A 24,235-nucleotide genomic window follows, 5' to 3' on the forward strand; every position below is an offset into this window, starting at 1 on the left:
AAACTCATTGAAATGTATGGCACCTTTGAATTAAAATAGGACTTAACCAATTGTGAGGAAGCTTTCCATTGTACACTAAAAAGCGGGAAACCGAGCATTATTTCAACTCATTCTTATCATGCTAAATCATGCATCAATCTATTTTTGTGTGAAAATTTTGAAAATGATAGAGGCATTGTTTGTGAGAAAAACCACTTGACCAAAAAGTTTGAATCAACTAACCTTGTGAGGAATAATCCTTAGTTAAACCCCTTTGAGCTTATTTTAGGATTCATTTGATTGATCATTGTAAAATCAATTGAAAATTTTGGAATAAATGAATCCTAATTTCTTTCGTATCAATTGAAACTTCAAACCGAGTTGTTTGCAAAATTTTGCCTTTTGCTTTTGTCTAAGTAGGGAGCATTATTGAATAAATTTGGTTTTGGAATCTAAAGTTGGGGAGAGTAAAGTGAAAAGTTGATTAGAAACTTGGAATAGTGAGTTTTTATGAAAGGGTAAAAATATGAAAAGAAACAAGAAAAAGAAATCATCCTTGAAACCATAGAGCAAAGAAAAAAGAAAAGAAAGAAAAAAGCAAAGAAAATGCTCATGGTTGTGTGGATTTGAAAAGAAAAAGAAAAAGAAAAAGATAGGGATCAAAGAAAGGGAAATCATGTAGAGTTGAATGTTTGGGATTGCTCCCTTAGGATAGGCAACTTTGTTGAATTCTCTTAATCATATCCTTTCTTGTAACCTAAGCCACATTACAACCTTTGAAAGACCTCTTGATTCTCATTTTTCACATGATTTGGTATTTGTTGTGATAACTGCATGATTTGAGTTGTTGTTGTTGATTTAATTGCTTGGATGAGTGAAAGTAACCCTTCATGTTATTCATCATTATTATGATGTGTGTGTAAGTTTGATTCAATTTTGACATATATGGCTTTGAATTCCTTGGAATGATTTTTGCACTCAACCATTTCTCTTATTCATATTTTGTTGAGAATTGAGATAGGTGGATTGAGAAAGTGCCAAACACTTTTGAACCATTTGAATGTCCTTGGTTAATCCTTGTTTCAATCTTTTATGTCATTGCTTTGGTTGTGTTGGTGGAAACTTTTGTTTAGGGACAAACAAAATGCTAAGTTGGGGAGACTTGTTAGGGACCAATTAGTACTACTTTTTATATCATTTTATTGGTCCCTTTTACCAAGTTTTGATGTAATTACACACTTTTATTCTCACTATTTTATATAAATGCAATTAGGTTTAATTATGTTGTTTTGAGTAGTTATTTCACATATTTGTTAGTTTTGTAGAATTTTTAGATGAAAGAGCTTTTGGAAAGCAACATCACAAATTGGAAGATTTTGGATGAAGCTTGCAAAGCAAGGAAGCTGTATAAGCTTCAGTTCGCGCCGCGAAGGCTGCGAATCCAGCAAGCTGATTTTGGGCCAAAAGTGATGTCCTTCATGACCAGTTGTCTTGCCATTTTGGTGTCTGTCTTGGAATAGCTTTTCTGCTTTTGATGGAAATGATCAATTAAGGAAATGTCAACTCTTTTAGGAGAGAAAAACACATTATTCAGATTATTCATTATTATTATTCATAGATTGATACATTGAGATTTTTGGTAAGAGAGAAAAACAGAGTTTTTCTTCCATTAACATTCTGCTTTGTAACAATGATGATGAGGAGCTAAACTCCCTTTTGTCAAGATTGGAGGTAGTAGCTATTCTCATTTGTTTATGTATTCCATTTGACTTTTATATATAATAAAGATTGTTGATGTATTGAATACTGTTTTTGCCCTAAGTTGAAAACCAGATTTGAGTAGTTGTTGAAAGAGATTATTTGAGTCTTGACATAAAACAGATTTTCAAGTAATGAATAAGTTGTAGAGATAGGTTTATTCATTACTCTTCTTTGGTATTAAACATTAAAGATTGCTATATTGATAGTTAGGTGGAGAGATCGTCTAAGGATCAATATAGTGATTATCACAATATCATTTAGACATAAATGACTTTGAGAGGATACTTGAACATCATCAATAATCTTAAATCTATATAGTTATCATAAGGAATCATAAGCATTTAGAATAGTGAACTCCAATCTTGTCAAGCTTTTACATTTGATTAAAACCATTTTACTGTTTTTAGTGATATTTACTCACAAGATAATTTTCCAAACAAAACAACTTTGTTACTTTTCAAACTTATAACAATTTGGATTATAAAACGGCGGTAATAACAACCAATCTTTGTGGATACGATATAAAAATATTTGCCGAAGATATAATTTTCAACACCAATCATCTGTGTAGAGACCGTTAGGGTCGAATTGTTATAAATAGGAGTCTTAGTTTTTAGAATTCGTGTGTTCAAACTGATATACAAAATTCACTAAAAATACTCAAAGTACCAGAGCGAGAGAAACGAGTCTTTGCTGAAAATGTATGTATGAAGAACACCATGATTACATTTCATGTTATCTTTTTAATGCAAGTTACTTAAATTAAACCATTTACTGTCTTTATTTCTATTTAAGCCTTCTGTTGAATTGCCTTTATCTTCAAAGTCTTTCATCATTGCTTTTACCTTTACATTTACATTTCATCAAACCTTTATTTCCAGCACCTTTTCAAACTTAAAGCCTTTTACTTCAAGTTATTTATCTTTACTTTTGCCAATTACCTTTGTTATCTTTAAAAAAGCCTTTTTACAGAATTACTTCCATTTATCCATTATCTTTAAAGTCATAAGCCTTTAGATTTCGTTTAGAGTTTATTGTCGAAACACCTTTTACTTTGTACCATTAATGCTAGATAAAGAACCCTAATTGCTATTCATAAACCAGAAACAAACTTAATCATGAATCAAATCACCATAATACTAGTTCTTGAGACACATGTCCTAGGATCAATATAGTTGATCCTGTAAGTTAACAAGATTAATAATATTGGAGGACTAGCGGTTGTTTGTCAGAAATTACAGGTAAACAAATTGGCACGTCCAATGGGACGGTGTCAAAAGAACTGTTAATTATAATAGTTTGCTTTACTTTTACAATACAAAATTGTTGTTATTCTTTTGAGTTAAAAAATCATAGTGTTGCATGAACCTTAGAAGTGGTAAGATAGCGAACAATTCGCAACCTATAACCAAAAGAAAATACACAAAAAAGATGGTTAATACAACCAGTCAAGGGGAACAATTTCTCCCCAGGGAACAGGCATAGTCGGAATAAATTCGATTGATGCATCCACTGAGATCCCTAGTACATAGGTCATACCAACATCTGGATCAATGGCCTTAAATAATTCGACAACAATGCCTATTATGTCAAGCGTAGCAGACGTTTCTGCAAGTTCAATCCATGGCCCATTTTCAACAATTGTCGGAACCCAACCAACACCTACTACCCCTAGGCCACCGGGATTTGAGAATTTTAGGCCTTCGAGAGAATACCCATATGGAATGCCATCTACTTCCATGGCAGGACTTCAAAATATTACCTCCATATATACTCAACCCCATAATACGGTTGTTTCGCCAATTCAAAATTCTGGTTCTGACATGAAACATGTAGGTCGAAATACCCAATCACAAGGATTATCCACCTTATAACCTACCCTTAAAACGAATCACCAGGCAGCCTTGTGTTGCACCTCTTTTTTTGCGATTTTTTAAATACTTCTTTTTATTTCTGTTAATCGGCGTAAAAGAGTCGGAAAAAGTAGGAGAAGACAAGCATTTCAGCGTTAATTATGTTTGTTTTGCCGTTAATAAGTGAAAGAAATAAAATATATACAATCAAAGCGCATGAGATATCAGGTGCGATCATACCAGCACTAATGCACCGGATCCCATCAGAACTCCGTAGTTAAGCGTGCTTGGGCGAGAGTAGTACTAGGATGGGTGACCTCCTGGGAAGTCCTTGTGTTGCACCTCTTTTTTTGCGATTTTTTAAATACTTCTTTTTATTTCTGTTAATCGGCGTAAAAGAGTCGGAAAAAGTAGGAGAAGACAAGCATTTCAGCGTTAATTATGTTTGTTTTGCCGTTAATAAGTGAAAGAAATAAAATATATACAATCAAAGCGCATGAGATATCAGGTGCGATCATACCAGCACTAATGCACCGGATCCCATCAGAACTCCGCAGTTAAGCGTGCTTGGGCGAGAGTAGTACTAGGATGGGTGACCTCCTGGGAAGTCCTTGTGTTGCACCTCTTTCTTTGCGATATTTTAAATACTTCTTTTTATTTCTGTTAATCGGCGTAAAAGAGTCGGAAAAAGTAGGAGAAGACAAGCATTTCAGCGTTAATTATGTTTGTTTTGCCGTTAATAAGTGAAAGAAATAAAATATATACAATCAAAGCGCATGAGATATCAGGTGCGATCATACCAGCACTAATGCACCGGATCCCATCAGAACTCCGCAGTTAAGCGTGCTTGGGCGAGAGTAGTACTAGGATGGGTGACCTCCTGGGAAGTCCTTGTGTTGCACCTCTATTTTTGCGAGTTTTTAAGTACTTCTATTTGTTTCTGTTAATCGGCGTAAAAGAGTCGGAAAAAATAGGAGAAGACAAGCATTTCAGCGTTAATTATGTTTGTTTTGTCGTTAATAAGTGAAAGAAATAAAATATATACAATCAAAGCGCATGAGATATCAGGTGCGATCATACCAGCACTAATGCACCGGATCCCATCAGAACTCCGCAGTTAAGCGTGCTTGGGCGAGAGTAGTACTAGGATGGGTGACCTCCTGGGAAGTCCTTGTGTTGCACCTCTTTTTTTGCGATTTTTTAAGTACTTCTTTTTGTTTCTGTTAATCGGCGTAAAAGAGTCGGAAAAAGTAGGAGAAGACAAGCATTTCAGCGTTAATTATGTTTGTTTTGCCGTTAATAAGTGAAAGAAATAAAATATATACAATCAAAGCGCATGAGATATCAGGTGCGATCATACCAGCACTAATGCACCGGATCCCATCAGAACTCCGCAGTTAAGCGTGCTTGGGAGAGAGTAGTACTAGGATGGGTGACCTCTTGGGAAGTCCTTGTGTTGCACCTCTTTTTTTGCGATTTTTTAAATACTTCTTTTTGTTTCTGTTAATCGGCGTAAAAGAGTCGGAAAAAGTAGGAGAAGACAAGCATTTCAGCGTTAATTATGTTTGTTTTGCCGTTAATAAGTGAAAGAAATAAAATATATACAATCAAAGCGCATGAGATATCAGGTGCGATCATACCAGCACTAATGCACCGGATCCCATCAGAACTCCGCAGTTAAGCGTGCTTGGGCGAGAGTAGTACTAGGATGGGTGACCTCCTGGGAAGTCCTTGTGTTGCACCTCTTTCTTTGCGATATTTTAAATACTTCTTTTTATTTCTGTTAATCGGCGTAAAAGAGTCGGAAAAAGTAGGAGAAGACAAGCATTTCAGCGTTAATTATGTTTGTTTTGCCGTTAATAAGTGAAAGAAATAAAATATATACAATCAAAGCGCATGAGATATCAGGTGCGATCATACCAGCACTAATGCACCGGATCCCATCAGAACTCCGCAGTTAAGCGTGCTTGGGCGAGAGTAGTACTAGGATGGGTGACCTCCTGGGAAGTCCTTGTGTTGCACCTCTTTTTTTGCGAGTTTTTAAGTACTTCTATTTGTTTCTGTTAATCGGCGTAAAAGAGTCGGAAAAAGTAGGAGAAGACAAGCATTTCAGCGTTAATTATGTTTGTTTTGTCGTTAATAAGTGAAAGAAATAAAATATATACAATCAAAGCGCATGAGATATCAGGTGCGATCATACCAGCACTAATGCACCGGATCCCATCAGAACTCCGCAGTTAAGCGTGCTTGGGCGAGAGTAGTACTAGGATGGGTGACCTCCTGGGAAGTCCTTGTGTTGCACCTCTTTTTTTGCGATTTTTTAAGTACTTCTTTTTGTTTCTGTTAATCGGCGTAAAAGAGTCGGAAAAAGTAGGAGAAGACAAGCATTTCAGCGTTAATTATGTTTGTTTTGCCGTTAATAAGTGAAAGAAATAAAATATATACAATCAAAGCGCATGAGATATCAGGTGCGATCATACCAGCACTAATGCACCGGATCCCATCAGAACTCCGCAGTTAAGCGTGCTTGGGCGAGAGTAGTACTAGGATGGGTGACCTCCTGGGAAGTCCTTGTGTTGCACCTCTTTCTTTGCGATATTTTAAATACTTCTTTTTATTTCTGTTAATCGGCGTAAAAGAGTCGGAAAAAGTAGGAGAAGACAAGCATTTCAGCGTTAATTATGTTTGTTTTGCCGTTAATAAGTGAAAGAAATAAAATATATACAATCAAAGCGCATGAGATATCAGGTGCGATCATACCAGCACTAATGCACCGGATCCCATCAGAACTCCGCAGTTAAGCGTGCTTGGGCGAGAGTAGTACTAGGATGGGTGACCTCCTGGGAAGTCCTTGTGTTGCACCTCTTTTTTTGCGAGTTTTTAAGTACTTCTATTTGTTTCTGTTAATCGGCGTAAAAGAGTCGGAAAAAGTAGGAGAAGACAAGCATTTCAGCGTTAATTATGTTTGTTTTGTCGTTAATAAGTGAAAGAAATAAAATATATACAATCAAAGCGCATGAGATATCAGGTGCGATCATACCAGCACTAATGCACCGGATCCCATCAGAACTCCGCAGTTAAGCGTGCTTGGGCGAGAGTAGTACTAGGATGGGTGACCTCCTGGGAAGTCCTTGTGTTGCACCTCTTTTTTTGCGATTTTTTAAATACTTCTTTTTATTTCTGTTAATCGGCGTAAAAGAGTCGGAAAAAGTAGGAGAAGACAAGCATTTCAGCGTTAATTATGTTTGTTTTGTCGTTAATAAGTGAAAGAAATAAAATATATACAATCAAAGCGCATGAGATATCTGGTGCGATCATACCAGCACTAATGCACCGGATCCCATCAGAACTCCGCAGTTAAGCGTGCTTGGGCGAGAGTAGTACTAGGATGGGTGACCTCCTGGGAAGTCCTTGTGTTGCACCTCTTTTTTTGCGATTTTTTAAATACTTCTTTTTGTTTCTGTTAATCGGCGTAAAAGAGTCGGAAAAAGTAGGAGAAGACAAGCATTTCAGCGTTAATTATGTTTGTTTTGCCGTTAATAAGTGAAAGAAATAAAATATATACAATCAAAGCGCATGAGATATCAGGTGCGATCATACCAGCACTAATGCACCGGATCCCATCAGAACTCCGCAGTTAAGCGTGCTTGGGCGAGAGTAGTACTAGGATGGGTGACCTTCTGGGAAGTCCTTGTGTTGCACCTCTTTTCTTGCGAGTTTTTAAGTACTTCTTTTTGTTTCTGTTAATCGGCGTAAAAGAGTCGGAAAAAGTAGGAGAAGACAAGCATTTCAGCGTTAATTATGTTTGTTTTGCCGTTAATAAGTGAAAGAAATAAAATATATACAATCAAAGCGCATGAGATATCAGGTGCGATCATACCAGCACTAATGCACCGGATCCCATCAGAACTCCGCAGTTAAGCGTGCTTGGGCGAGAGTAGTACTAGGATGGGTGACCTCCTGGGAAGTCCTTGTGTTGCACCTCTTTTTTTGCGATATTTTAAATACTTCTTTTTATTTCTGTTAATCGGCGTAAAAGAGTCGGAAAAAGTAGGAGAAGACAAGCATTTCAGCGTTAATTATGTTTGTTTTGCCGTTAATAAGTGAAAGAAATAAAATATATACAATCAAAGCGCATGAGATATCAGGTGCGATCATACCAGCACTAATGCACCGGATCCCATCAGAACTCCGCAGTTAAGCGTGCTTGGGCGAGAGTAGTACTAGGATGGGTGACCTCCTGGGAAGTCCTTGTGTTGCACCTCTTTTTTTGCGAGTTTTTAAGTACTTCTATTTGTTTCTGTTAATCGGCGTAAAAGAGTCGGAAAAAGTAGGAGAAGACAAGCATTTCAGCGTTAATTATGTTTGTTTTGTCGTTAATAAGTGAAAGAAATAAAATATATACAATCAAAGCGCATGAGATATCAGGTGCGATCATACCAGCACTAATGCACCGGATCCCATCAGAACTCCGCAGTTAAGCGTGCTTGGGCGAGAGTAGTACTAGGATGGGTGACCTCCTGGGAAGTCCTTGTGTTGCACCTCTTTTTTTGCGATTTTTTAAGTACTTCTTTTGTTTCTGTTAATCGGCGTAAAAGAGTCGGAAAAAGTAGGAGAAGACAAGCATTTCAGCGTTAATTATGTTTGTTTTGCCGTTAATAAGTGAAAGAAATAAAATATATACAATCAAAGCGCATGAGATATCAGGTGCGATCATACCAGCACTAATGCACCGGATCCCATCAGAACTCCGCAGTTAAGCGTGCTTGGGCGAGAGTAGTACTAGGATGGGTGACCTCCTGGGAAGTCCTTGTGTTGCACCTCTTTCTTTGCGATATTTTAAATACTTCTTTTTATTTCTGTTAATCGGCGTAAAAGAGTCGGAAAAAGTAGGAGAAGACAAGCATTTCAGCGTTATTATGTTTGTTTTGCCGTTAATAAGTGAAAGAAATAAAATATATACAATCAAAGCGCATGAGATATCAGGTGCGATCATACCAGCACTAATGCACCGGATCCCATCAGAACTCCGCAGTTAAGCGTGCTTGGGCGAGAGTAGTACTAGGATGGGTGACCTCCTGGGAAGTCCTTGTGTTGCACCTCTTTTTTTGCGAGTTTTTAAGTACTTCTATTTGTTTCTGTTAATCGGCGTAAAAGAGTCGGAAAAAGTAGGAGAAGACAAGCATTTCAGCGTTAATTATGTTTGTTTTGTCGTTAATAAGTGAAAGAAATAAAATATATACAATCAAAGCGCATGAGATATCAGGTGCGATCATACCAGCACTAATGCATCGGATCCCATCAGAACTCCGCAGTTAAGCGTGCTTGGGCGAGAGTAGTACTAGGATGGGTGACCTCCTGGGAAGTCCTTGTGTTGCACCTCTTTTTTTGCGATTTTTAAGTACTTCTTTTTGTTTCTGTTAATCGGCGTAAAAGAGTCGGAAAAAGTAGGAGAAGACAAGCATTTCAGCGTTAATTATGTTTGTTTTGCCGTTAATAAGTGAAAGAAATAAAATATATACAATCAAAGCGCATGAGATATCAGGTGCGATCATACCAGCACTAATGCACCGGATCCCATCAGAACTCCGCAGTTAAGCGTGCTTGGGAGAGAGTAGTACTAGGATGGGTGACCTCCTGGGAAGTCCTTGTGTTGCACCTCTTTTTTTGCGATTTTTTAAATACTTCTTTTTATTTCTGTTAATCGGCGTAAAAGAGTCGGAAAAAGTAGGAGAAGACAAGCATTTCAGCGTTAATTATGTTTGTTTTGCCGTTAATAAGTGAAAGAAATAAAATATATACAATCAAAGCGCATGAGATATCAGGTGCGATCATACCAGCACTAATGCACCGGATCCCATCAGAACTCCGCAGTTAAGCGTGCTTGGCGAGAGTAGTACTAGGATGGGTGACCTCCTGGGAAGTCCTTGTGTTGCACCTCTTTTTTTGCGATTTTTTAAATACTTCTTTTTGTTTCTGTTAATCGGCGTAAAAGAGTCGGAAAAAGTAGGAGAAGACAAGCATTTCAGCGTTAATTATGTTTGTTTTGCCGTTAATAAGTGAAAGAAATAAAATATATACAATCAAAGCGCATGAGATATCAGGTGCGATCATACCAGCACTAATGCACCGGATCCCATCAGAACTCCGCAGTTAAGCGTGCTTGGGCGAGAGTAGTACTAGGATGGGTGACCTCCTGGGAAGTCCTTGTGTTGCACCTCTTTCTTTGCGATATTTTAATACTTCTTTTTATTTCTGTTAATCGGCGTAAAAGAGTCGGAAAAAGTAGGAGAAGACAAGCATTTCAGCGTTAATTATGTTTGTTTTGCCGTTAATAAGTGAAAGAAATAAAATATATACAATCAAAGCGCATGAGATATCAGGTGCGATCATACCAGCACTAATGCACCGGATCCCATCAGAACTCCGCAGTTAAGCGTGCTTGGGCGAGAGTAGTACTAGGATGGGTGACCTCCTGGGAAGTCCTTGTGTTGCACCTCTTTTTTGCGAGTTTTTAAGTACTTCTATTTGTTTCTGTTAATCGGCGTAAAAGAGTCGGAAAAAGTAGGAGAAGACAAGCATTTCAGCGTTAATTATGTTTGTTTTGTCGTTAATAAGTGAAAGAAATAAATATATACAATCAAAGCGCATGAGATATCAGGTGCGATCATACCAGCACTAATGCACCGGATCCCATCAGAACTCCGCAGTTAAGCGTGCTTGGGCGAGAGTAGTACTAGGATGGGTGACCTCCTGGGAAGTCCTTGTGTTGCACCTCTTTTTTGCGAGTTTTTAAGTACTTCTTTTTGTTTCTGTTAATCGGCGTAAAAGAGTCGGAAAAAGTAGGAGAAGACAAGCATTTCAGCGTTAATTATGTTTGTTTTGCCGTTAATAAGTGAAAGAAATAAAATATATACAATCAAAGCGCATGAGATATCAGGTGCGATCATACCAGCACTAATGCACCGGATCCCATCAGAACTCCGCAGTTAAGCGTGCTTGGGAGAGAGTAGTACTAGGATGGGTGACCTCCTGGGAAGTCCTTGTGTTGCACCTCTTTTTTTGCGATTTTTTAAATACTTCTTTTTATTTCTGTTAATCGGCGTAAAAGAGTCGGAAAAAGTAGGAGAAGACAAGCATTTCAGCGTTAATTATGTTTGTTTTGCCGTTAATAAGTGAAAGAAATAATATATATACAATCAAAGCGCATGAGATATCAGGTGCGATCATACCAGCACTAATGCACCGGATCCCATCAGAACTCCGCAGTTAAGCGTGCTTGGGCGAGAGTAGTACTAGGATGGGTGACCTCCTGGGAAGTCCTTGTGTTGCACCTTTTTTTTGCGATTTTTTAAATACTTCTTTTGTTTCTGTTAATCGGCGTAAAAGAGTCGGAAAAAGTAGGAGAAGACAAGCATTTCAGCGTTAATTATGTTTGTTTTGCCGTTAATAAGTGAAAGAAATAAAATATATACAATCAAAGCGCATGAGATATCAGGTGCGATCATACCAGCACTAATGCACCGGATCCCATCAGAACTCCGCAGTTAAGCGTGCTTGGGCGAGAGTAGTACTAGGATGGGTGACCTCCTGGGAAGTCCTTGTGTTGCACCTCTTTCTTTGCGATATTTTAAATACTTCTTTTTATTTCTGTTAATCGGCGTAAAAGAGTCGGAAAAAGTAGGAGAAGACAAGCATTTCAGCGTTAATTATGTTTGTTTTGCCGTTAATAAGTGAAAGAAATAAAATATATACAATCAAAGCGCATGAGATATCAGGTGCGATCATACCAGCACTAATGCACCGGATCCCATCAGAACTCCGCAGTTAAGCGTGCTTGGCGAGAGTAGTACTAGGATGGGTGACCTCCTGGGAAGTCCTTGTGTTGCACCTCTTTTTTTGCGATTTTTTAAATACTTCTTTTGTTTCTGTTAATCGGCGTAAAAGAGTCGGAAAAAGTAGGAGAAGACAAGCATTTCAGCGTTAATTATGTTTGTTTTGCCGTTAATAAGTGAAAGAAATAAAATTATACAATCAAAGCGCATGAGATATCAGGTGCGATCATACCAGCACTAATGCACCGGATCCCATCAGAACTCCGCAGTTAAGCGTGCTTGGGCGAGAGTAGTACTAGGATGGGTGACCTCCTGGGAAGTCCTTGTGTTGCACCTCTTTCTTTGCGATATTTTAAATACTTCTTTTTATTTCTGTTAATCGGCGTAAAAGAGTCGGAAAAAGTAGGAGAAGACAAGCATTTCAGCGTTAATTATGTTTGTTTTGCCGTTAATAAGTGAAAGAAATAAAATATATACAATCAAAGCGCATGAGATATCAGGTGCGATCATACCAGCACTAATGCACCGGATCCCATCAGAACTCCGCAGTTAAGCGTGCTTGGGCGAGAGTAGTACTAGGATGGGTGACCTCCTGGGAAGTCCTTGTGTTGCACCTCTTTTTTTGCGAGTTTTTAAGTACTTCTATTTGTTTCTGTTAATCGGCGTAAAAGAGTCGGAAAAAGTAGGAGAAGACAAGCATTTCAGCGTTAATTATGTTTGTTTGTCGTTAATAAGTGAAAGAAATAAAATATATACAATCAAAGCGCATGAGATATCAGGTGCGATCATACCAGCACTAATGCACCGGATCCCATCAGAACTCCGCAGTTAAGCGTGCTTGGGCGAGAGTAGTACTAGGATGGGTGACCTCCTGGGAAGTCCTTGTGTTGCACCTCTTTTTTTGCGATTTTTTAAGTACTTCTTTTTTTTTGTTTCTGTTAATCGGCGTAAAAGAGTCGGAAAAAGTAGGAGAAGACAAGCATTTCAGCGTTAATTATGTTTGTTTTGCCGTTAATAAGTGAAAGAAATAAAATATATACAATCAAAGCGCATGAGATATCAGGTGCGATCATACCAGCACTAATGCACCGGATCCCATCAGAACTCCGCAGTTAAGCGTGCTTGGGCGAGAGTAGTACTAGGATGGGTGACCTCCTGGGAAGTCCTTGTGTTGCACCTCTATTTTTGCGAGTTTTTAAGTACTTCTATTTGTTTCTGTTAATCGGCGTAAAAGAGTCGGAAAAAGTAGGAGAAGACAAGCATTTCAGCGTTAATTATGTTTGTTTTGCCGTTAATAAGTGAAAGAAATAAAATATATACAATCAAAGCGCATGAGATATCAGGTGCGATCATACCAGCACTAATGCACCGGATCCCATCAGAACTCCGCAGTTAAGCGTGCTTGGGCGAGAGTAGTACTAGGATGGGTGACCTCCTGGGAAGTCCTTGTGTTGCACCTCTTTTTTTGCGATTTTTTAAGTACTTCTTTTTGTTTCTGTTAATCGGCGTAAAAGAGTCGGAAAAAGTAGGAGAAGACAAGCATTTCAGCGTTAATTATGTTTGTTTTGCCATTAATAAGTGAAAGAAATAAAATATATACAATCAAAGCGCATGAGATATCAGGTGCGATCATACCAGCACTAATGCACCGGATCCCATCAGAACTCCGCAGTTAAGCGTGCTTGGGAGAGAGTAGTACTAGGATGGGTGACCTCTTGGGAAGTCCTTGTGTTGCACCTCTTTTTTTGCGATTTTTTAAATACTTCTTTTTGTTTCTGTTAATCGGCGTAAAAGAGTCGGAAAAAGTAGGAGAAGACAAGCATTTCAGCGTTAATTATGTTTGTTTGCCGTTAATAAGTGAAAGAAATAAAATATATACAATCAAAGCGCATGAGATATCAGGTGCGATCATACCAGCACTAATGCACCGGATCCCATCAGAACTCCGCAGTTAAGCGTGCTTGGGCGAGAGTAGTACTAGGATGGGTGACCTCCTGGGAAGTCCTTGTGTTGCACCTCTTTCTTTGCGATTTTTAAATACTTCTTTTTGTTTCTGTTAATCGGCGTAAAAGAGTCGGAAAAAGTAGGAGAAGACAAGCATTTCAGCGTTAATTATGTTTGTTTTGCCGTTAATAAGTGAAAGAAAATAATATATACAATCAAAGCGCATGAGATATCAGGTGCGATCATACCAGCACTAATGCACCGGATCCCATCAGAACTCCGCAGTTAAGCGTGCTTGGGCGAGAGTAGTACTAGGATGGGTGACCTCCTGGGAAGTCCTTGTGTTGCACCTCTTTTTTTGCGAGTTTTTAAGTACTTCTATTTGTTTCTGTTAATCGGCGTAAAAGAGTCGGAAAAAGTAGGAGAAGACAAGCATTTCAGCGTTAATTATGTTTGTTTTGCCGTTATATAAGTGAAAGAAATAAAATATATACAATCAAAGCGCATGAGATATCAGGTGCGATCATACCAGCACTAATGCACCGGATCCCATCAGAACTCCGCAGTTAAGCGTGCTTGGGCGAGAGTAGTACTAGGATGGGTGACCTCCTGGGAAGTCCTTGTGTTGCACCTCTTTTTTTGCGAGTTTTTAAGTACTTCTTTTTGTTTCTGTTAATCGGCGTAAAAGAGTCGGAAAAAGTAGGAGAAGACAAGCATTTCAGCGTTAATTATGTTTGTTTTGCCGTTAATAAGTGAAAGAAATAAAATATATACAATCAAAGCGCATGAGATATCAGGTGCGATCATACCAGCACTAATGCACCGGATCCCATCAGAACTCCGCAGTTAAGCGTGCTTGGGCGAGAGTAGTACTAGGATGGGTGACCTCCTGGGAAGTCCTTGTGTTGCACCTCTCTTCTTTGCGATATTTTAAATACTTCTTTTTATTTCTGTTAATCGGCGTAAAAGAGTCGGAAAAAGTAGGAGAAGACAAGCATTTCAGCGTTAATTATGTTTGTTTTGCCGTTAATAAGTGAAAGAAAAATAAATATATACAATCAAAGCGCATGAGATATCAGGTGCGATCATACCAGCACTAATGCACCGGATCCCATCAGAACTCCGCAGTTAAGCGTGCTTGGGCGAGAGTAGTACTAGGATGGGTGACCTCCTGGGAAGTCCTTGTGTTGCACCTCTTTTTTTGCGAGTTTTTAAGTACTTCTATTTGTTTCTGTTAATCGGCGTAAAAGAGTCGGAAAAAGTAGGAGAAGACAAGCATTTCAGCGTTAATTATGTTTTGTTTTGTCGTTAATAAGTGAAAGAAATAAATATATACAATCAAAGCGCATGAGATATCAGGTGCGATCATACCAGCACTAATGCACCGGATCCCATCAGAACTCCGCAGTTAAGCGTGCTTGGGCGAGAGTAGTACTAGGATGGGTGACCTCCTGGGAAGTCCTTGTGTTGCACCTCTTTTTTTGCGATTTTTTAAGTACTTCTTTTGTTTCTGTTAATCGGCGTAAAAGAGTCGGAAAAGTAGGAGAAGACAAGCATTTCAGCGTTAATTATGTTTGTTTTGCCGTTAATAAGTGAAAGAAATAAAATATATACAATCAAAGCGCATGAGATATCAGGTGCGATCATACCAGCACTAATGCACCGGATCCCATCAGAACTCCGCAGTTAAGCGTGCTTGGGAGAGAGTAGTACTAGGATGGGTGACCTCTTGGGAAGTCCTTGTGTTGCACCTCTTTTTTTGCGATTTTTTAAATACTTCTTTTTATTTCTGTTAATCGGCGTAAAAGAGTCGGAAAAAGTAGGAGAAGACAAGCATTTCAGCGTTAATTATGTTTGTTTTGCCGTTAATAAGTGAAAGAAATAAAATATATACAATCAAAGCGCATGAGATATCAGGTGCGATCATACCAGCACTAATGCACCGGATCCCATCAGAACTCCGCAGTTAAGCGTGCTTGGGCGAGAGTAGTACTAGGATGGGTGACCTCCTGGGAAGTCCTTGTGTTGCACCTCTTTTTTTGCGATTTTTTAAATACTTCTTTTGTTTCTGTTAATCGGCGTAAAAGAGTCGGAAAAAGTAGGAGAAGACAAGCATTTCAGCGTTAATTATGTTTGTTTTGCCGTTAATAAGTGAAAGAAATAAAATATATACAATCAAAGCGCATGAGATATCAGGTGCGATCATACCAGCACTAATGCACCGGATCCCATCAGAACTCCGTAGTTAAGCGTGCTTGGGCGAGAGTAGTACTAGGATGGGTGACCTCCTGGGAAGTCCTTGTGTTGCACCTCTTTCTTTGCGATATTTTAAATACTTCTTTTTATTTCTGTTAATCGGCGTAAAAGAGTCGGAAAAAGTAGGAGAAGACAAGCATTTCAGCGTTAATTATGTTTGTTTTGCCGTTAATAAGTGAAAGAAATAAAATATATACAATCAAAGCGCATGAGATATCAGGTGCGATCATACCAGCACTAATGCACCGGATCCCATCAGAACTCCGCAGTTAAGCGTGCTTGGGCGAGAGTAGTACTAGGATGGGTGACCTCCTGGGAAGTCCTTGTGTTGCACCTCTTTTTTTGCGAGTTTTTAAGTACTTCTATTTGTTTCTGTTAATCGGCGTAAAAGAGTCGGAAAAAGTAGGAGAAGACAAGCATTTCAGCGTTAATTATGTTTGTTTTGTCGTTAATAAGTGAAAGAAATAAATATATACAATCAAAGCGCATGAGATATCAGGTGCGATCATACCAGCACTAATGCACCGGATCCCATCAGAACTCCGCAGTTAAGCGTGCTTGGGCGAGAGTAGTACTAGGATGGGTGACCTCCTGGGAAGTCCTTGTGTTGCACCTCTTTTTTTGCGATTTTTTAAGTACTTCTTTTTGTTTCTGTTAATCGGCGTAAAAGAGTCGGAAAAAGTAGGAGAAGACAAGCATTTCAGCGTTAATTATGTTTGTTTTGCCGTTAATAAGTGAAAGAAATAAAATATATACAATCAAAGCGCATGAGATATCAGGTGCGATCATACTAGCACTAATGCACCGGATCCCATCAGAACTCCGCAGTTAAGCGTGCTTGGGAGAGAGTAGTACTAGGATGGGTGACCTCTTGGGAAGTCCTTGTGTTGCACCTCTTTTTTTGCGATTTTTTAAATACTTCTTTTTATTTCTGTTAATCGGCGTAAAAGAGTCGGAAAAAGTAGGAGAAGACAAGCATTTCAGCGTTAATTATGTTTGTTTTGCCGTTAATAAGTGAAAGAAATAAAATATATACAATCAAAGCGCATGAGATATCAGGTGCGATCATACCAGCACTAATGCACCGGATCCCATCAGAACTCCGCAGTTAAGCGTGCTTGGGCGAGAGTAGTACTAGGATGGGTGACCTCCTGGGAAGTCCTTGTGTTGCACCTCTTTTTTTGCGATTTTTTAAGTACTTCTTTTTGTTTCTGTTAATCGGCGTAAAAGAGTCGGAAAAAGTAGGAGAAGACAAGCATTTCAGCGTTAATTATGTTTGTTTTGCCGTTAATAAGTGAAAGAAATAAAATATATACAATCAAAGCGCATGAGATATCAGGTGCGATCATACCAGCACTAATGCACCGGATCCCATCAGAACTCCGCAGTTAAGCGTGCTTGGGCGAGAGTAGTACTAGGATGGTGACCTCCTGGGAAGTCCTTGTGTTGCACCTCTTTCTTTGCGATATTTTTAAATACTTCTTTTTATTTCTGTTAATCGGCGTAAAAGAGTCGGAAAAAGTAGGAGAAGACAAGCATTTCAGCGTTAATTATGTTTGTTTTGCCGTTAATAAGTGAAAGAAATAAAAATATACAATCAAAGCGCATGAGATATCAGGTGCGATCATACCAGCACTAATGCACCGGATCCCATCAGAACTCCGCAGTTAAGCGTGCTTGGGCGAGAGTAGTACTAGGATGGGTGACCTCCTGGGAAGTCCTTGTGTTGCACCTCTTTTTTTGCGAGTTTTTTAAGTACTTCTATTTTTTTCTGTTAATCGGCGTAAAAGAGTCGGAAAAAGTAGGAGAAGACAAGCATTTCAGCGTTAATTATGTTTGTTTTGTCGTTAATAAGTGAAAGAAATAAAATATATACAATCAAAGCGCATGAGATATCAGGTGCGATCATACCAGCACTAATGCACCGGATCCCATCAGAACTCCGCAGTTAAGCGTGCTTGGGCGAGAGTAGTACTAGGATGGGTGACCTCCTGGGAAGTCCTTGTGTTGCACCTCTTTTTTTGCGATTTTTTAGTACTTCTTTTTGTTTCTGTTAATCGGCGTAAAAGAGTCGGAAAAAGTAGGAGAAGACAAGCATTTCAGCGTTAATTATGTTTGTTTTGCCGTTAATAAGTGAAAGAAATAAAATATATACAATCAAAGCGCATGAGATATCAGGTGCGATCATACCAGCACTAATGCACCGGATCCCATCAGAACTCCGCAGTTAAGCGTGCTTGGGCGAGAGTAGTACTAGGATGGGTGACCTCCTGGGAAGTCCTTGTGTTGCACCTCTTTCTTTGCGATATTTTAAATACTTCTTTTTATTTCTGTTAATCGGCGTAAAAGAGTCAGAAAAAGTAGGAGAAGACAAGCATTTCAGCGTTAATTATGTTTGTTTTGCCGTTAATAAGTGAAAGAAATAAAATATATACAATCAAAGCGCATGAGATATCAGGTGCGATCATACCAGCACTAATGCACCGGATCCCATCAGAACTCCGCAGTTAAGCGTGCTTGGGTGAGAGTAGTACTAGGATGGGTGACCTCCTGGGAAGTCCTTGTGTTGCACCTCTTTTTTTGCGAGTTTTTAAGTACTTCTATTTGTTTCTGTTAATCGGCGTAAAAGAGTCGGAAAAAGTAGGAGAAGACAAGCATTTCAGCGTTAATTATGTTTGTTTTGCCGTTAATAAGTGAAAGAAATAAAATATATACAATCAAAGCGCATGAGATATCAGGTGCGATCATACCAGCACTAATGCACCGGATCCCATCAGAACTCCGCAGTTAAGCGTGCTTGGGCGAGAGTAGTACTAGGATGGGTGACCTCCTGGGAAGTCCTTGTGTTGCACCTCTTTTTTGCGATTTTTTAGTACTTCTTCTTTTTGTTTCTGTTAATCGGCGTAAAAGAGTCGGAAAAAGTAGGAGAAGACAAGCATTTCAGCGTTAATTATGTTTGTTTTGCCGTTAATAAGTGAAAGAAATAAAATATATACAATCAAAGCGCATGAGATATCAGGTGCGATCATACCAGCACTAATGCACCGGATCCCATCAGAACTCCGCAGTTAAGCGTGCTTGGGAGAGAGTAGTACTAGGATGGGTGACCTCTTGGGAAGTCCTTGTGTTGCACCTCTTTTTTTGCGATTTTTTAAATACTTCTTTTTATTTCTGTTAATCGGCGTAAAAGAGTCGGAAAAAGTAGGAAAGACAAGCATTTCAGCGTTAATTATGTTTGTTTTGCCGTTAATAAGTGAAGAAATAAAATATATACAATCAAAGCGCATGAGATATCAGGTGCGATCATACCAGCACTAATGCACCGGATCCCATCAGAACTCCGCAGTTAAGCGTGCTTGGGCGAGAGTAGTACTAGGATGGGTGACCTCCTGGGAAGTCCTTGTGTTGCACCTCTTTTTTTGCGATTTTTTAAGTACTTCTTTTTATTTCTGTTAATCGGCGTAAAAGAGTCGGAAAAGTAGGAGAAGACAAGCATTTCAGCGTTAATTATGTTTGTTTTGCCGTTAATAAGTGAAAGAAATAAAATATATACAATCAAAGCGCATGAGATATCAGGTGCGATCATACCAGCACTAATGCACCGGATCCCATCAGAACTCCGCAGTTAAGCGTGCTTGGGCGAGAGTAGTACTAGGATGGGTGACCTCCTGGGAAGTCCTTGTGTTGCACCTCTTTCTTTGCGATATTTTAAATACTTCTTTTTATTTCTGTTAATCGGCGTAAAAGAGTCGGAAAAAGTAGGAGAAGACAAGCATTTCAGCGTTAATTATGTTTGTTTTGCCGTTAATAAGTGAAAGAAATAAAATATATACAATCAAAGCGCATGAGATATCAGGTGCGATCATACCAGCACTAATGCACCGGATCCCATCAGAACTCCGCAGTTAAGCGTGCTTGGGCGAGAGTAGTACTAGGATGGGTGACCTCCTGGGAAGTCCTTGTGTTGCACCTCTTTTTTTGCGAGTTTTTAAGTACTTCTTTTTGTTTCTGTTAATCGGCGTAAAAGAGTCGGAAAAAGTAGGAGAAGACAAGCATTTCAGCGTTAATTATGTTTGTTTTGGCGTAATAAGTGAAAGAAATAAAATATATACAATCAAAGCGCATGAGATATCAGGTGCGATCATACCAGCACTAATGCACCGGATCCCATCAGAACTCCGCAGTTAAGCGTGCTTGGGCGAGAGTAGTACTAGGATGGGTGACCTCCTGGGAAGTCCTTGTGTTGCACCTCTTTTTTTGCGATTTTTTAAGTACTTCTTTTTGTTTCTGTTAATCGGCGTAAAAGAGTCGGAAAAAGTAGGAGAAGACAAGCATTTCAGCGTTAATTATGTTTGTTTTGCCGTTAATAAGTGAAAGAAATAAAATATATACAATCAAAGCGCATGAGATATCAGGTGCGATCATACCAGCACTAATGCACCGGATCCCATCAGAACTCCGCAGTTAAGCGTGCTTAGGCGAGAGTAGTACTAGGATGGGTGACCTCCTGGGAAGTCCTTGTGTTGCACCTCTTTTTTTGCGATTTTTTAAATACTTCTTTTTATTTCTGTTAATCGGCGTAAAAGAGTCGGAAAAGTAGGAGAAGACAAGCATTTCAGCGTTAATTATGTTTGTTTTGCCGTTAATAAGTGAAAGAAATAAAATATATACAATCAAAGCGCATGAGATATCAGGTGCGATCATACCAGCACTAATGCACCGGATCCCATCAGAACTCCGCAGTTAGCGTGCTTGGGCGAGAGTAGTACTAGGATGGGTGACCTCCTGGGAAGTCCTTGTGTTGCACCTCTTTTTTTGCGATTTTTTAAATACTTCTTTTTGTTTCTGTTAATCGGCGTAAAAGAGTCGGAAAAAGTAGGAGAAGACAAGCATTTCAGCGTTAATTATGTTTGTTTTGCCGTAATAAGTGAAAGAAATAAAATATATACAATCAAAGCGCATGAGATATCAGGTGCGATCATACCAGCACTAATGCACCGGATCCCATCAGAACTCCGCAGTTAAGCGTGCTTGGGCGAGAGTAGTACTAGGATGGGTGACCTCCTGGGAAGTCCTTGTTTTGCACTCTTTTTTTTGCGATTTTTTAAATACTTCTTTTTGTTTCTGTTAATCGGCGTAAAAGAGTCGGAAAAGTAGGAGAAGACAAGCATTTCAGCGTTAATTATGTTTGTTTTGCCGTTAATAAGTGAAAGAAATAAAATATATACAATCAAAGCGCATGAGATATCAGGTGCGATCATACCAGCACTAATGCACCGGATCCCATCAGAACTCCGCAGTTAAGCGTGCTTGGGCGAGAGTAGTACTAGGATGGGTGACCTCCTGGGAAGTCCTTGTGTTGCACCTCTTCTTTGCGATATTTTAAATACTTCTTTTTATTTCTGTTAATCGGCGTAAAAGAGTCGGAAAAAGTAGGAGAAGACAAGCATTTCAGCGTTAATTATGTTTGTTTTGCCGTTAATAAGTGAAAGAAATAAAATATATACAATCAAAGCGCATGAGATATCAGGTGCGATCATACCAGCACTAATGCACCGGATCCCATCAGAACTCCGCAGTTAAGCGTGCTTGGCGAGAGTAGTACTAGATGGGTGACCTCCTGGGAAGTCCTTGTGTTGCACCTCTTTTTTTGCGAGTTTTTAAATTACTTCTATTTGTTTCTGTTAATCGGCGTAAAAGAGTCGGAAAAAGTAGGAGAAGACAAGCATTTCAGCGTTAATTATGTTTGTTTTGTCGTTAATAAGTGAAAGAAATAAAATATATACAATCAAAGCGCATGAGATATCAGGTGCGATCATACTAGCACTAATGCACCGGATCCCATCAGAACTCCGCAGTTAAGCGTGCTTGGGCGAGAGTAGTACTAGGATGGGTGACCTCCTGGGAAGTCCTTGTGTTGCACCTCTTTTTTGCGATTTTTTAAGTACTTCTTTTGTTTCTGTTATCGGCGTAAAAGAGTCGGAAAAAGTAGGAGAAGACAAGCATTTCAGCGTTAATTATGTTTGTTTTGCCGTTAATAAGTGAAAGAAATAAAATATATACAATCAAAGCGCATGAGATATCAGGTGCGATCATACCAGCACTAATGCACCGGATCCCATCAGAACTCCGCAGTTAAGCGTGCTTGGGAGAGAGTAGTACTAGGATGGGTGACCTCTTGGGAAGTCCTTGTGTTTGCACCTTTTTTTTTTGCGATTTTTTAAATACTTCTTTTTATTTCTGTTAATCGGCGTAAAAGAGTCGGAAAAAGTAGGAGAAGACAAGCATTTCAGCGTTAATTATGTTTGTTTTGCCGTTAATAAGTGAAAGAAATAAAATATATACAATCAAAGCGCATGAGATATCAGGTGCGATCATACCAGCACTAATGCACCGGATCCCATCAGAACTCCGTAGTTAAGCGTGCTTGGGCGAGAGTAGTACTAGGATGGGTGACCTCCTGGGAAGTCCTTGTGTTGCACCTCTTTTTTTGCGATTTTTTAAATACTTCTTTTTGTTTCTGTTAATCGGCGTAAAAGAGTCGGAAAAAGTAGGAGAAGACAAGAATTTCAGCGTTAATTATGTTTGTTTTGCCGTTAATAAGTGAAAGAAATAAAATATATACAATCAAAGCGCATGAGATATCAGGTGCGATCATACCAGCACTAATGCACCGGATCCCATCAGAACTCCGCAGTTAAGCGTGCTTGGGCAGAGTAGTACTAGGATGGGTGACCTCCTGGGAAGTCCTTGTGTTGCACCTCTTTTTTTGCGATTTTTTAAATACTTCTTTTTATTTCTGTTAATCGGCGTAAAAGAGTCGAAAAAGTAGGAGAAGACAAGCATTTCAGCGTTAATTATGTTTGTTTTGCCGTTAATAAGTGAAGAAATAAATATTACAATCAAGCGCATGAGATATCAGGTGCGATCATACCAGCACTAATGCACACCGGATCCCATCAGAACTCCGCAGTTAAGCGTGCTTGGGCGAGAGTAGTACTAGGATGGGTGACCTCCTGGGGGTGGCAAACAAAGAAGGGCTGTAAAAAAAAAAAAAAGGGGGAAGGGCAAAAAAAGGGGAAAAAAGGGGGGGAGAAAGGGAAAAAAAAAAAAAAAGTCCTGTGTTGCACCTCTTTTTTTTGCGATTTTTAATACTTTTTTTATTTCTGTTAATCGGCGTAAAAGAGTCGGAAAAAGTAGGAGAAGACAAGCATTTCAGCGTTAATTATGTTTGTTTTGCCGTTAATAAGTGAAAGAAATAAAATATATACAATCAAAGCGCATGAGATATCAGGTGCGATCATACCAGCACTAATGCACCGGATCCCATCAGAACTCCGCAGTTAAGCGTGCTTGGGCGAGAGTAGTACTAGGATGGGTGACCTCCTGGGAAGTCCTTGTGTTGCACCTCTTTTTTTTGCGAGTTTTTAAGTACTTCTTTTTGTTTCTGTTAATCGGCGTAAAAGAGTCGGAAAAAGTAGGAGAAGACAAGCATTTCAGCGTTAATTATGTTTGTTTTGCCGTTAATAAGTGAAAGAAATAAAATATATACAATCAAAGCGCATGAGATATCAGGTGCGATCATACCAGCACTAATGCACCGGATCCCATCAGAACTCCGCAGTTAAGCGTGCTTGGGCGAGAGTAGTACTAGGATGGGTGACCTCCTGGGAAGTCCTTGTGTTGCACCTCTTTTTTTGCGATGTTTTAAATACTTCTTTTTATTTCTGTTAATCGGCGTAAAGAGTCGGAAAAAGTAGGAGAAGACAAGCATTTCAGCGTTAATTATGTTTGTTTTGCCGTTAATAAGTGAAAGAAATAAAATATATACAATCAAAGCGCATGAGATATCAGGTGCGATCATACCAGCACTAATGCACCGATCCCATCAGAACTCCGCAGTTAAGCGTGCTTGGGCGAGAGTAGTACTAGGATGGGTGCCCTCCTGGGAAGTCCTTGTGTTGCACCTCTTTTTTTGCGATTTTTTAAATACTTCTTTTGATTTCTGTTAATCGGCGTAAAAGAGTCGGAAAAAGTAGGAGAAGACAAGCATTTCAGCGTTAATTATGTTTGTTTTGCCGTTAATAAGTGAAAGAAATAAAATATATACAATCAAAGCGCATGAGATATCAGGTGCGATCATACCAGCACTAATGCACCGGATCCCATCAGAACTCCGCAGTTAAGCGTGCTTGGGCGAGAGTAGTACTAGGATGGGTGACCTCCTGGGAAGTCCTTGTGTTGCACCTCTTTTTTTGCGATTTTTTAAATACTTCTTTTTATTTCTGTTAATCGGCGTAAAAGAGTCGGAAAAAGTAGGAGAAGACAAGCATTTCAGCGTTAATTATGTTTGTTTTGCCGTTAATAAGTGAAAGAAATAAAATATATACAATCAAAGCGCATGAGATATCAGGTGCGATCATACCAGCACTAATGCACCGGATCCCATCAGAACTCCGCAGTTAAGCGTGCTTGGGCGAGAGTAGTACTAGGATGGGTGACCTCTTGGGAAGTCCTTGTGTTGCACCTCTTTTTTTGCGATTTTTTAAATACTACTTTTTCTTTTTATTTCTGTTAATCGGCGTAAAAGAGTCGGAAAAAAGTAGG

The 24,235-nt window shown here is 39.1% G+C and overlaps 72 non-coding genes and 1 pseudogene across 72 annotated transcripts; all 73 read left to right on the forward strand.

Annotated features, from left to right (window-relative positions):
- The first annotated feature begins 3,819 nt into the window (after nt 1–3,819).
- On the forward strand, nt 3,820–3,938 carry LOC127089597 (5S ribosomal RNA). Its single transcript, XR_007791172.1, has one exon. It is a non-coding gene; the product is annotated as a 5S ribosomal RNA (ribosomal RNA).
- A 161-nt stretch (nt 3,939–4,099) lies between these two features.
- LOC127088359 (5S ribosomal RNA) lies at nt 4,100–4,218 on the forward strand. Its single transcript, XR_007790198.1, has one exon. It is a non-coding gene; the product is annotated as a 5S ribosomal RNA (ribosomal RNA).
- A 161-nt stretch (nt 4,219–4,379) lies between these two features.
- LOC127089520 (5S ribosomal RNA) lies at nt 4,380–4,498 on the forward strand. The gene has a single exon (XR_007791103.1). It is a non-coding gene; the product is annotated as a 5S ribosomal RNA (ribosomal RNA).
- A 161-nt stretch (nt 4,499–4,659) lies between these two features.
- Nucleotides 4,660–4,778, forward strand: LOC127090034 (5S ribosomal RNA). Its single transcript, XR_007791572.1, has one exon. It is a non-coding gene; the product is annotated as a 5S ribosomal RNA (ribosomal RNA).
- Nucleotides 4,779–4,939: 161 nt separating this feature from the next.
- On the forward strand, nt 4,940–5,058 carry LOC127089939 (5S ribosomal RNA). Its single transcript, XR_007791487.1, has one exon. It is a non-coding gene; the product is annotated as a 5S ribosomal RNA (ribosomal RNA).
- A 161-nt stretch (nt 5,059–5,219) lies between these two features.
- On the forward strand, nt 5,220–5,338 carry LOC127090140 (5S ribosomal RNA). Its single transcript, XR_007791670.1, has one exon. It is a non-coding gene; the product is annotated as a 5S ribosomal RNA (ribosomal RNA).
- Nucleotides 5,339–5,499: 161 nt separating this feature from the next.
- LOC127090253 (5S ribosomal RNA) lies at nt 5,500–5,618 on the forward strand. The gene has a single exon (XR_007791779.1). It is a non-coding gene; the product is annotated as a 5S ribosomal RNA (ribosomal RNA).
- A 161-nt stretch (nt 5,619–5,779) lies between these two features.
- LOC127088417 (5S ribosomal RNA) lies at nt 5,780–5,898 on the forward strand. Its single transcript, XR_007790254.1, has one exon. It is a non-coding gene; the product is annotated as a 5S ribosomal RNA (ribosomal RNA).
- Nucleotides 5,899–6,059: 161 nt separating this feature from the next.
- Nucleotides 6,060–6,178, forward strand: LOC127088533 (5S ribosomal RNA). Its single transcript, XR_007790365.1, has one exon. It is a non-coding gene; the product is annotated as a 5S ribosomal RNA (ribosomal RNA).
- Nucleotides 6,179–6,339: 161 nt separating this feature from the next.
- On the forward strand, nt 6,340–6,458 carry LOC127088649 (5S ribosomal RNA). Its single transcript, XR_007790476.1, has one exon. It is a non-coding gene; the product is annotated as a 5S ribosomal RNA (ribosomal RNA).
- Nucleotides 6,459–6,619: 161 nt separating this feature from the next.
- LOC127088767 (5S ribosomal RNA) lies at nt 6,620–6,738 on the forward strand. The gene has a single exon (XR_007790585.1). It is a non-coding gene; the product is annotated as a 5S ribosomal RNA (ribosomal RNA).
- A 161-nt stretch (nt 6,739–6,899) lies between these two features.
- On the forward strand, nt 6,900–7,018 carry LOC127089724 (5S ribosomal RNA). Its single transcript, XR_007791281.1, has one exon. It is a non-coding gene; the product is annotated as a 5S ribosomal RNA (ribosomal RNA).
- A 161-nt stretch (nt 7,019–7,179) lies between these two features.
- LOC127089689 (5S ribosomal RNA) lies at nt 7,180–7,298 on the forward strand. Its single transcript, XR_007791247.1, has one exon. It is a non-coding gene; the product is annotated as a 5S ribosomal RNA (ribosomal RNA).
- A 161-nt stretch (nt 7,299–7,459) lies between these two features.
- On the forward strand, nt 7,460–7,578 carry LOC127088884 (5S ribosomal RNA). Its single transcript, XR_007790695.1, has one exon. It is a non-coding gene; the product is annotated as a 5S ribosomal RNA (ribosomal RNA).
- Nucleotides 7,579–7,739: 161 nt separating this feature from the next.
- Nucleotides 7,740–7,858, forward strand: LOC127089001 (5S ribosomal RNA). The gene has a single exon (XR_007790783.1). It is a non-coding gene; the product is annotated as a 5S ribosomal RNA (ribosomal RNA).
- A 161-nt stretch (nt 7,859–8,019) lies between these two features.
- LOC127089118 (5S ribosomal RNA) lies at nt 8,020–8,138 on the forward strand. The gene has a single exon (XR_007790894.1). It is a non-coding gene; the product is annotated as a 5S ribosomal RNA (ribosomal RNA).
- Nucleotides 8,139–8,298: 160 nt separating this feature from the next.
- Nucleotides 8,299–8,417, forward strand: LOC127089234 (5S ribosomal RNA). Its single transcript, XR_007790951.1, has one exon. It is a non-coding gene; the product is annotated as a 5S ribosomal RNA (ribosomal RNA).
- A 160-nt stretch (nt 8,418–8,577) lies between these two features.
- Nucleotides 8,578–8,696, forward strand: LOC127089348 (5S ribosomal RNA). Its single transcript, XR_007790962.1, has one exon. It is a non-coding gene; the product is annotated as a 5S ribosomal RNA (ribosomal RNA).
- A 161-nt stretch (nt 8,697–8,857) lies between these two features.
- Nucleotides 8,858–8,976, forward strand: LOC127089787 (5S ribosomal RNA). Its single transcript, XR_007791341.1, has one exon. It is a non-coding gene; the product is annotated as a 5S ribosomal RNA (ribosomal RNA).
- A 160-nt stretch (nt 8,977–9,136) lies between these two features.
- LOC127089879 (5S ribosomal RNA) lies at nt 9,137–9,255 on the forward strand. Its single transcript, XR_007791430.1, has one exon. It is a non-coding gene; the product is annotated as a 5S ribosomal RNA (ribosomal RNA).
- A 161-nt stretch (nt 9,256–9,416) lies between these two features.
- On the forward strand, nt 9,417–9,534 carry LOC127090013 (5S ribosomal RNA). Its single transcript, XR_007791556.1, has one exon. It is a non-coding gene; the product is annotated as a 5S ribosomal RNA (ribosomal RNA).
- Nucleotides 9,535–9,695: 161 nt separating this feature from the next.
- On the forward strand, nt 9,696–9,814 carry LOC127089464 (5S ribosomal RNA). Its single transcript, XR_007791057.1, has one exon. It is a non-coding gene; the product is annotated as a 5S ribosomal RNA (ribosomal RNA).
- A 160-nt stretch (nt 9,815–9,974) lies between these two features.
- Nucleotides 9,975–10,093, forward strand: LOC127089580 (5S ribosomal RNA). The gene has a single exon (XR_007791158.1). It is a non-coding gene; the product is annotated as a 5S ribosomal RNA (ribosomal RNA).
- Nucleotides 10,094–10,252: 159 nt separating this feature from the next.
- On the forward strand, nt 10,253–10,371 carry LOC127089695 (5S ribosomal RNA). Its single transcript, XR_007791253.1, has one exon. It is a non-coding gene; the product is annotated as a 5S ribosomal RNA (ribosomal RNA).
- Nucleotides 10,372–10,531: 160 nt separating this feature from the next.
- Nucleotides 10,532–10,650, forward strand: LOC127089891 (5S ribosomal RNA). Its single transcript, XR_007791441.1, has one exon. It is a non-coding gene; the product is annotated as a 5S ribosomal RNA (ribosomal RNA).
- Nucleotides 10,651–10,811: 161 nt separating this feature from the next.
- Nucleotides 10,812–10,930, forward strand: LOC127089632 (5S ribosomal RNA). The gene has a single exon (XR_007791202.1). It is a non-coding gene; the product is annotated as a 5S ribosomal RNA (ribosomal RNA).
- Nucleotides 10,931–11,089: 159 nt separating this feature from the next.
- Nucleotides 11,090–11,208, forward strand: LOC127089804 (5S ribosomal RNA). Its single transcript, XR_007791358.1, has one exon. It is a non-coding gene; the product is annotated as a 5S ribosomal RNA (ribosomal RNA).
- A 161-nt stretch (nt 11,209–11,369) lies between these two features.
- LOC127090015 (5S ribosomal RNA) lies at nt 11,370–11,487 on the forward strand. Its single transcript, XR_007791558.1, has one exon. It is a non-coding gene; the product is annotated as a 5S ribosomal RNA (ribosomal RNA).
- A 159-nt stretch (nt 11,488–11,646) lies between these two features.
- LOC127089921 (5S ribosomal RNA) lies at nt 11,647–11,765 on the forward strand. The gene has a single exon (XR_007791470.1). It is a non-coding gene; the product is annotated as a 5S ribosomal RNA (ribosomal RNA).
- A 161-nt stretch (nt 11,766–11,926) lies between these two features.
- Nucleotides 11,927–12,045, forward strand: LOC127090014 (5S ribosomal RNA). The gene has a single exon (XR_007791557.1). It is a non-coding gene; the product is annotated as a 5S ribosomal RNA (ribosomal RNA).
- Nucleotides 12,046–12,205: 160 nt separating this feature from the next.
- On the forward strand, nt 12,206–12,324 carry LOC127090025 (5S ribosomal RNA). Its single transcript, XR_007791567.1, has one exon. It is a non-coding gene; the product is annotated as a 5S ribosomal RNA (ribosomal RNA).
- Nucleotides 12,325–12,489: 165 nt separating this feature from the next.
- Nucleotides 12,490–12,608, forward strand: LOC127090030 (5S ribosomal RNA). Its single transcript, XR_007791568.1, has one exon. It is a non-coding gene; the product is annotated as a 5S ribosomal RNA (ribosomal RNA).
- A 161-nt stretch (nt 12,609–12,769) lies between these two features.
- Nucleotides 12,770–12,888, forward strand: LOC127090031 (5S ribosomal RNA). The gene has a single exon (XR_007791569.1). It is a non-coding gene; the product is annotated as a 5S ribosomal RNA (ribosomal RNA).
- Nucleotides 12,889–13,049: 161 nt separating this feature from the next.
- LOC127089951 (5S ribosomal RNA) lies at nt 13,050–13,168 on the forward strand. Its single transcript, XR_007791497.1, has one exon. It is a non-coding gene; the product is annotated as a 5S ribosomal RNA (ribosomal RNA).
- Nucleotides 13,169–13,328: 160 nt separating this feature from the next.
- LOC127090032 (5S ribosomal RNA) lies at nt 13,329–13,447 on the forward strand. Its single transcript, XR_007791570.1, has one exon. It is a non-coding gene; the product is annotated as a 5S ribosomal RNA (ribosomal RNA).
- Nucleotides 13,448–13,606: 159 nt separating this feature from the next.
- On the forward strand, nt 13,607–13,725 carry LOC127090033 (5S ribosomal RNA). The gene has a single exon (XR_007791571.1). It is a non-coding gene; the product is annotated as a 5S ribosomal RNA (ribosomal RNA).
- Nucleotides 13,726–13,887: 162 nt separating this feature from the next.
- Nucleotides 13,888–14,006, forward strand: LOC127090035 (5S ribosomal RNA). Its single transcript, XR_007791573.1, has one exon. It is a non-coding gene; the product is annotated as a 5S ribosomal RNA (ribosomal RNA).
- Nucleotides 14,007–14,167: 161 nt separating this feature from the next.
- Nucleotides 14,168–14,286, forward strand: LOC127090040 (5S ribosomal RNA). Its single transcript, XR_007791576.1, has one exon. It is a non-coding gene; the product is annotated as a 5S ribosomal RNA (ribosomal RNA).
- Nucleotides 14,287–14,449: 163 nt separating this feature from the next.
- Nucleotides 14,450–14,568, forward strand: LOC127090052 (5S ribosomal RNA). Its single transcript, XR_007791587.1, has one exon. It is a non-coding gene; the product is annotated as a 5S ribosomal RNA (ribosomal RNA).
- Nucleotides 14,569–14,729: 161 nt separating this feature from the next.
- LOC127090064 (5S ribosomal RNA) lies at nt 14,730–14,848 on the forward strand. Its single transcript, XR_007791598.1, has one exon. It is a non-coding gene; the product is annotated as a 5S ribosomal RNA (ribosomal RNA).
- A 159-nt stretch (nt 14,849–15,007) lies between these two features.
- LOC127089962 (5S ribosomal RNA) lies at nt 15,008–15,126 on the forward strand. Its single transcript, XR_007791508.1, has one exon. It is a non-coding gene; the product is annotated as a 5S ribosomal RNA (ribosomal RNA).
- Nucleotides 15,127–15,287: 161 nt separating this feature from the next.
- Nucleotides 15,288–15,406, forward strand: LOC127090075 (5S ribosomal RNA). The gene has a single exon (XR_007791609.1). It is a non-coding gene; the product is annotated as a 5S ribosomal RNA (ribosomal RNA).
- A 160-nt stretch (nt 15,407–15,566) lies between these two features.
- LOC127089609 (5S ribosomal RNA) lies at nt 15,567–15,685 on the forward strand. Its single transcript, XR_007791183.1, has one exon. It is a non-coding gene; the product is annotated as a 5S ribosomal RNA (ribosomal RNA).
- A 161-nt stretch (nt 15,686–15,846) lies between these two features.
- Nucleotides 15,847–15,965, forward strand: LOC127090086 (5S ribosomal RNA). The gene has a single exon (XR_007791620.1). It is a non-coding gene; the product is annotated as a 5S ribosomal RNA (ribosomal RNA).
- Nucleotides 15,966–16,125: 160 nt separating this feature from the next.
- On the forward strand, nt 16,126–16,244 carry LOC127090098 (5S ribosomal RNA). Its single transcript, XR_007791631.1, has one exon. It is a non-coding gene; the product is annotated as a 5S ribosomal RNA (ribosomal RNA).
- A 161-nt stretch (nt 16,245–16,405) lies between these two features.
- LOC127090012 (5S ribosomal RNA) lies at nt 16,406–16,524 on the forward strand. The gene has a single exon (XR_007791555.1). It is a non-coding gene; the product is annotated as a 5S ribosomal RNA (ribosomal RNA).
- A 161-nt stretch (nt 16,525–16,685) lies between these two features.
- LOC127090110 (5S ribosomal RNA) lies at nt 16,686–16,804 on the forward strand. The gene has a single exon (XR_007791642.1). It is a non-coding gene; the product is annotated as a 5S ribosomal RNA (ribosomal RNA).
- Nucleotides 16,805–16,965: 161 nt separating this feature from the next.
- On the forward strand, nt 16,966–17,083 carry LOC127089994 (5S ribosomal RNA). The gene has a single exon (XR_007791538.1). It is a non-coding gene; the product is annotated as a 5S ribosomal RNA (ribosomal RNA).
- Nucleotides 17,084–17,244: 161 nt separating this feature from the next.
- On the forward strand, nt 17,245–17,363 carry LOC127090121 (5S ribosomal RNA). Its single transcript, XR_007791653.1, has one exon. It is a non-coding gene; the product is annotated as a 5S ribosomal RNA (ribosomal RNA).
- Nucleotides 17,364–17,525: 162 nt separating this feature from the next.
- Nucleotides 17,526–17,644, forward strand: LOC127090133 (5S ribosomal RNA). The gene has a single exon (XR_007791664.1). It is a non-coding gene; the product is annotated as a 5S ribosomal RNA (ribosomal RNA).
- A 160-nt stretch (nt 17,645–17,804) lies between these two features.
- LOC127090146 (5S ribosomal RNA) lies at nt 17,805–17,923 on the forward strand. The gene has a single exon (XR_007791676.1). It is a non-coding gene; the product is annotated as a 5S ribosomal RNA (ribosomal RNA).
- Nucleotides 17,924–18,084: 161 nt separating this feature from the next.
- On the forward strand, nt 18,085–18,203 carry LOC127089776 (5S ribosomal RNA). The gene has a single exon (XR_007791330.1). It is a non-coding gene; the product is annotated as a 5S ribosomal RNA (ribosomal RNA).
- Nucleotides 18,204–18,364: 161 nt separating this feature from the next.
- On the forward strand, nt 18,365–18,483 carry LOC127090158 (5S ribosomal RNA). Its single transcript, XR_007791687.1, has one exon. It is a non-coding gene; the product is annotated as a 5S ribosomal RNA (ribosomal RNA).
- A 162-nt stretch (nt 18,484–18,645) lies between these two features.
- On the forward strand, nt 18,646–18,764 carry LOC127089974 (5S ribosomal RNA). The gene has a single exon (XR_007791519.1). It is a non-coding gene; the product is annotated as a 5S ribosomal RNA (ribosomal RNA).
- Nucleotides 18,765–18,923: 159 nt separating this feature from the next.
- On the forward strand, nt 18,924–19,042 carry LOC127090169 (5S ribosomal RNA). Its single transcript, XR_007791698.1, has one exon. It is a non-coding gene; the product is annotated as a 5S ribosomal RNA (ribosomal RNA).
- A 160-nt stretch (nt 19,043–19,202) lies between these two features.
- On the forward strand, nt 19,203–19,321 carry LOC127090180 (5S ribosomal RNA). Its single transcript, XR_007791709.1, has one exon. It is a non-coding gene; the product is annotated as a 5S ribosomal RNA (ribosomal RNA).
- Nucleotides 19,322–19,482: 161 nt separating this feature from the next.
- Nucleotides 19,483–19,601, forward strand: LOC127090192 (5S ribosomal RNA). The gene has a single exon (XR_007791720.1). It is a non-coding gene; the product is annotated as a 5S ribosomal RNA (ribosomal RNA).
- A 160-nt stretch (nt 19,602–19,761) lies between these two features.
- LOC127090203 (5S ribosomal RNA) lies at nt 19,762–19,880 on the forward strand. Its single transcript, XR_007791731.1, has one exon. It is a non-coding gene; the product is annotated as a 5S ribosomal RNA (ribosomal RNA).
- Nucleotides 19,881–20,041: 161 nt separating this feature from the next.
- LOC127089857 (5S ribosomal RNA) lies at nt 20,042–20,160 on the forward strand. Its single transcript, XR_007791408.1, has one exon. It is a non-coding gene; the product is annotated as a 5S ribosomal RNA (ribosomal RNA).
- Nucleotides 20,161–20,320: 160 nt separating this feature from the next.
- On the forward strand, nt 20,321–20,438 carry LOC127090016 (5S ribosomal RNA). The gene has a single exon (XR_007791559.1). It is a non-coding gene; the product is annotated as a 5S ribosomal RNA (ribosomal RNA).
- Nucleotides 20,439–20,598: 160 nt separating this feature from the next.
- Nucleotides 20,599–20,717, forward strand: LOC127089904 (5S ribosomal RNA). The gene has a single exon (XR_007791453.1). It is a non-coding gene; the product is annotated as a 5S ribosomal RNA (ribosomal RNA).
- A 160-nt stretch (nt 20,718–20,877) lies between these two features.
- LOC127090214 (5S ribosomal RNA) lies at nt 20,878–20,996 on the forward strand. The gene has a single exon (XR_007791742.1). It is a non-coding gene; the product is annotated as a 5S ribosomal RNA (ribosomal RNA).
- Nucleotides 20,997–21,156: 160 nt separating this feature from the next.
- On the forward strand, nt 21,157–21,273 carry LOC127090023 (5S ribosomal RNA). The gene has a single exon (XR_007791566.1). It is a non-coding gene; the product is annotated as a 5S ribosomal RNA (ribosomal RNA).
- A 162-nt stretch (nt 21,274–21,435) lies between these two features.
- Nucleotides 21,436–21,554, forward strand: LOC127089735 (5S ribosomal RNA). The gene has a single exon (XR_007791292.1). It is a non-coding gene; the product is annotated as a 5S ribosomal RNA (ribosomal RNA).
- A 158-nt stretch (nt 21,555–21,712) lies between these two features.
- Nucleotides 21,713–21,832, forward strand: LOC127090019 (5S ribosomal RNA). Its single transcript, XR_007791562.1, has one exon. It is a non-coding gene; the product is annotated as a 5S ribosomal RNA (ribosomal RNA).
- Nucleotides 21,833–21,994: 162 nt separating this feature from the next.
- Nucleotides 21,995–22,113, forward strand: LOC127089621 (5S ribosomal RNA). Its single transcript, XR_007791192.1, has one exon. It is a non-coding gene; the product is annotated as a 5S ribosomal RNA (ribosomal RNA).
- Nucleotides 22,114–22,274: 161 nt separating this feature from the next.
- LOC127089915 (5S ribosomal RNA) lies at nt 22,275–22,392 on the forward strand. The gene has a single exon (XR_007791464.1). It is a non-coding gene; the product is annotated as a 5S ribosomal RNA (ribosomal RNA).
- A 156-nt stretch (nt 22,393–22,548) lies between these two features.
- LOC127090028 (uncharacterized) lies at nt 22,549–22,674 on the forward strand (annotated as a pseudogene).
- Nucleotides 22,675–22,920: 246 nt separating this feature from the next.
- On the forward strand, nt 22,921–23,039 carry LOC127090225 (5S ribosomal RNA). Its single transcript, XR_007791751.1, has one exon. It is a non-coding gene; the product is annotated as a 5S ribosomal RNA (ribosomal RNA).
- A 162-nt stretch (nt 23,040–23,201) lies between these two features.
- Nucleotides 23,202–23,320, forward strand: LOC127090236 (5S ribosomal RNA). Its single transcript, XR_007791762.1, has one exon. It is a non-coding gene; the product is annotated as a 5S ribosomal RNA (ribosomal RNA).
- A 160-nt stretch (nt 23,321–23,480) lies between these two features.
- Nucleotides 23,481–23,598, forward strand: LOC127090021 (5S ribosomal RNA). Its single transcript, XR_007791564.1, has one exon. It is a non-coding gene; the product is annotated as a 5S ribosomal RNA (ribosomal RNA).
- Nucleotides 23,599–23,759: 161 nt separating this feature from the next.
- On the forward strand, nt 23,760–23,878 carry LOC127090247 (5S ribosomal RNA). Its single transcript, XR_007791773.1, has one exon. It is a non-coding gene; the product is annotated as a 5S ribosomal RNA (ribosomal RNA).
- Nucleotides 23,879–24,039: 161 nt separating this feature from the next.
- On the forward strand, nt 24,040–24,158 carry LOC127089654 (5S ribosomal RNA). Its single transcript, XR_007791217.1, has one exon. It is a non-coding gene; the product is annotated as a 5S ribosomal RNA (ribosomal RNA).
- Nucleotides 24,159–24,235: the final 77 nt, after the last annotated feature.

The sequence above is a fragment of the Lathyrus oleraceus genome, chromosome 5, assembly GCF_024323335.1.
Source record: "Lathyrus oleraceus cultivar Zhongwan6 chromosome 5, CAAS_Psat_ZW6_1.0, whole genome shotgun sequence".
NCBI lineage: Eukaryota > Viridiplantae > Streptophyta > Magnoliopsida > Fabales > Fabaceae > Lathyrus > Lathyrus oleraceus.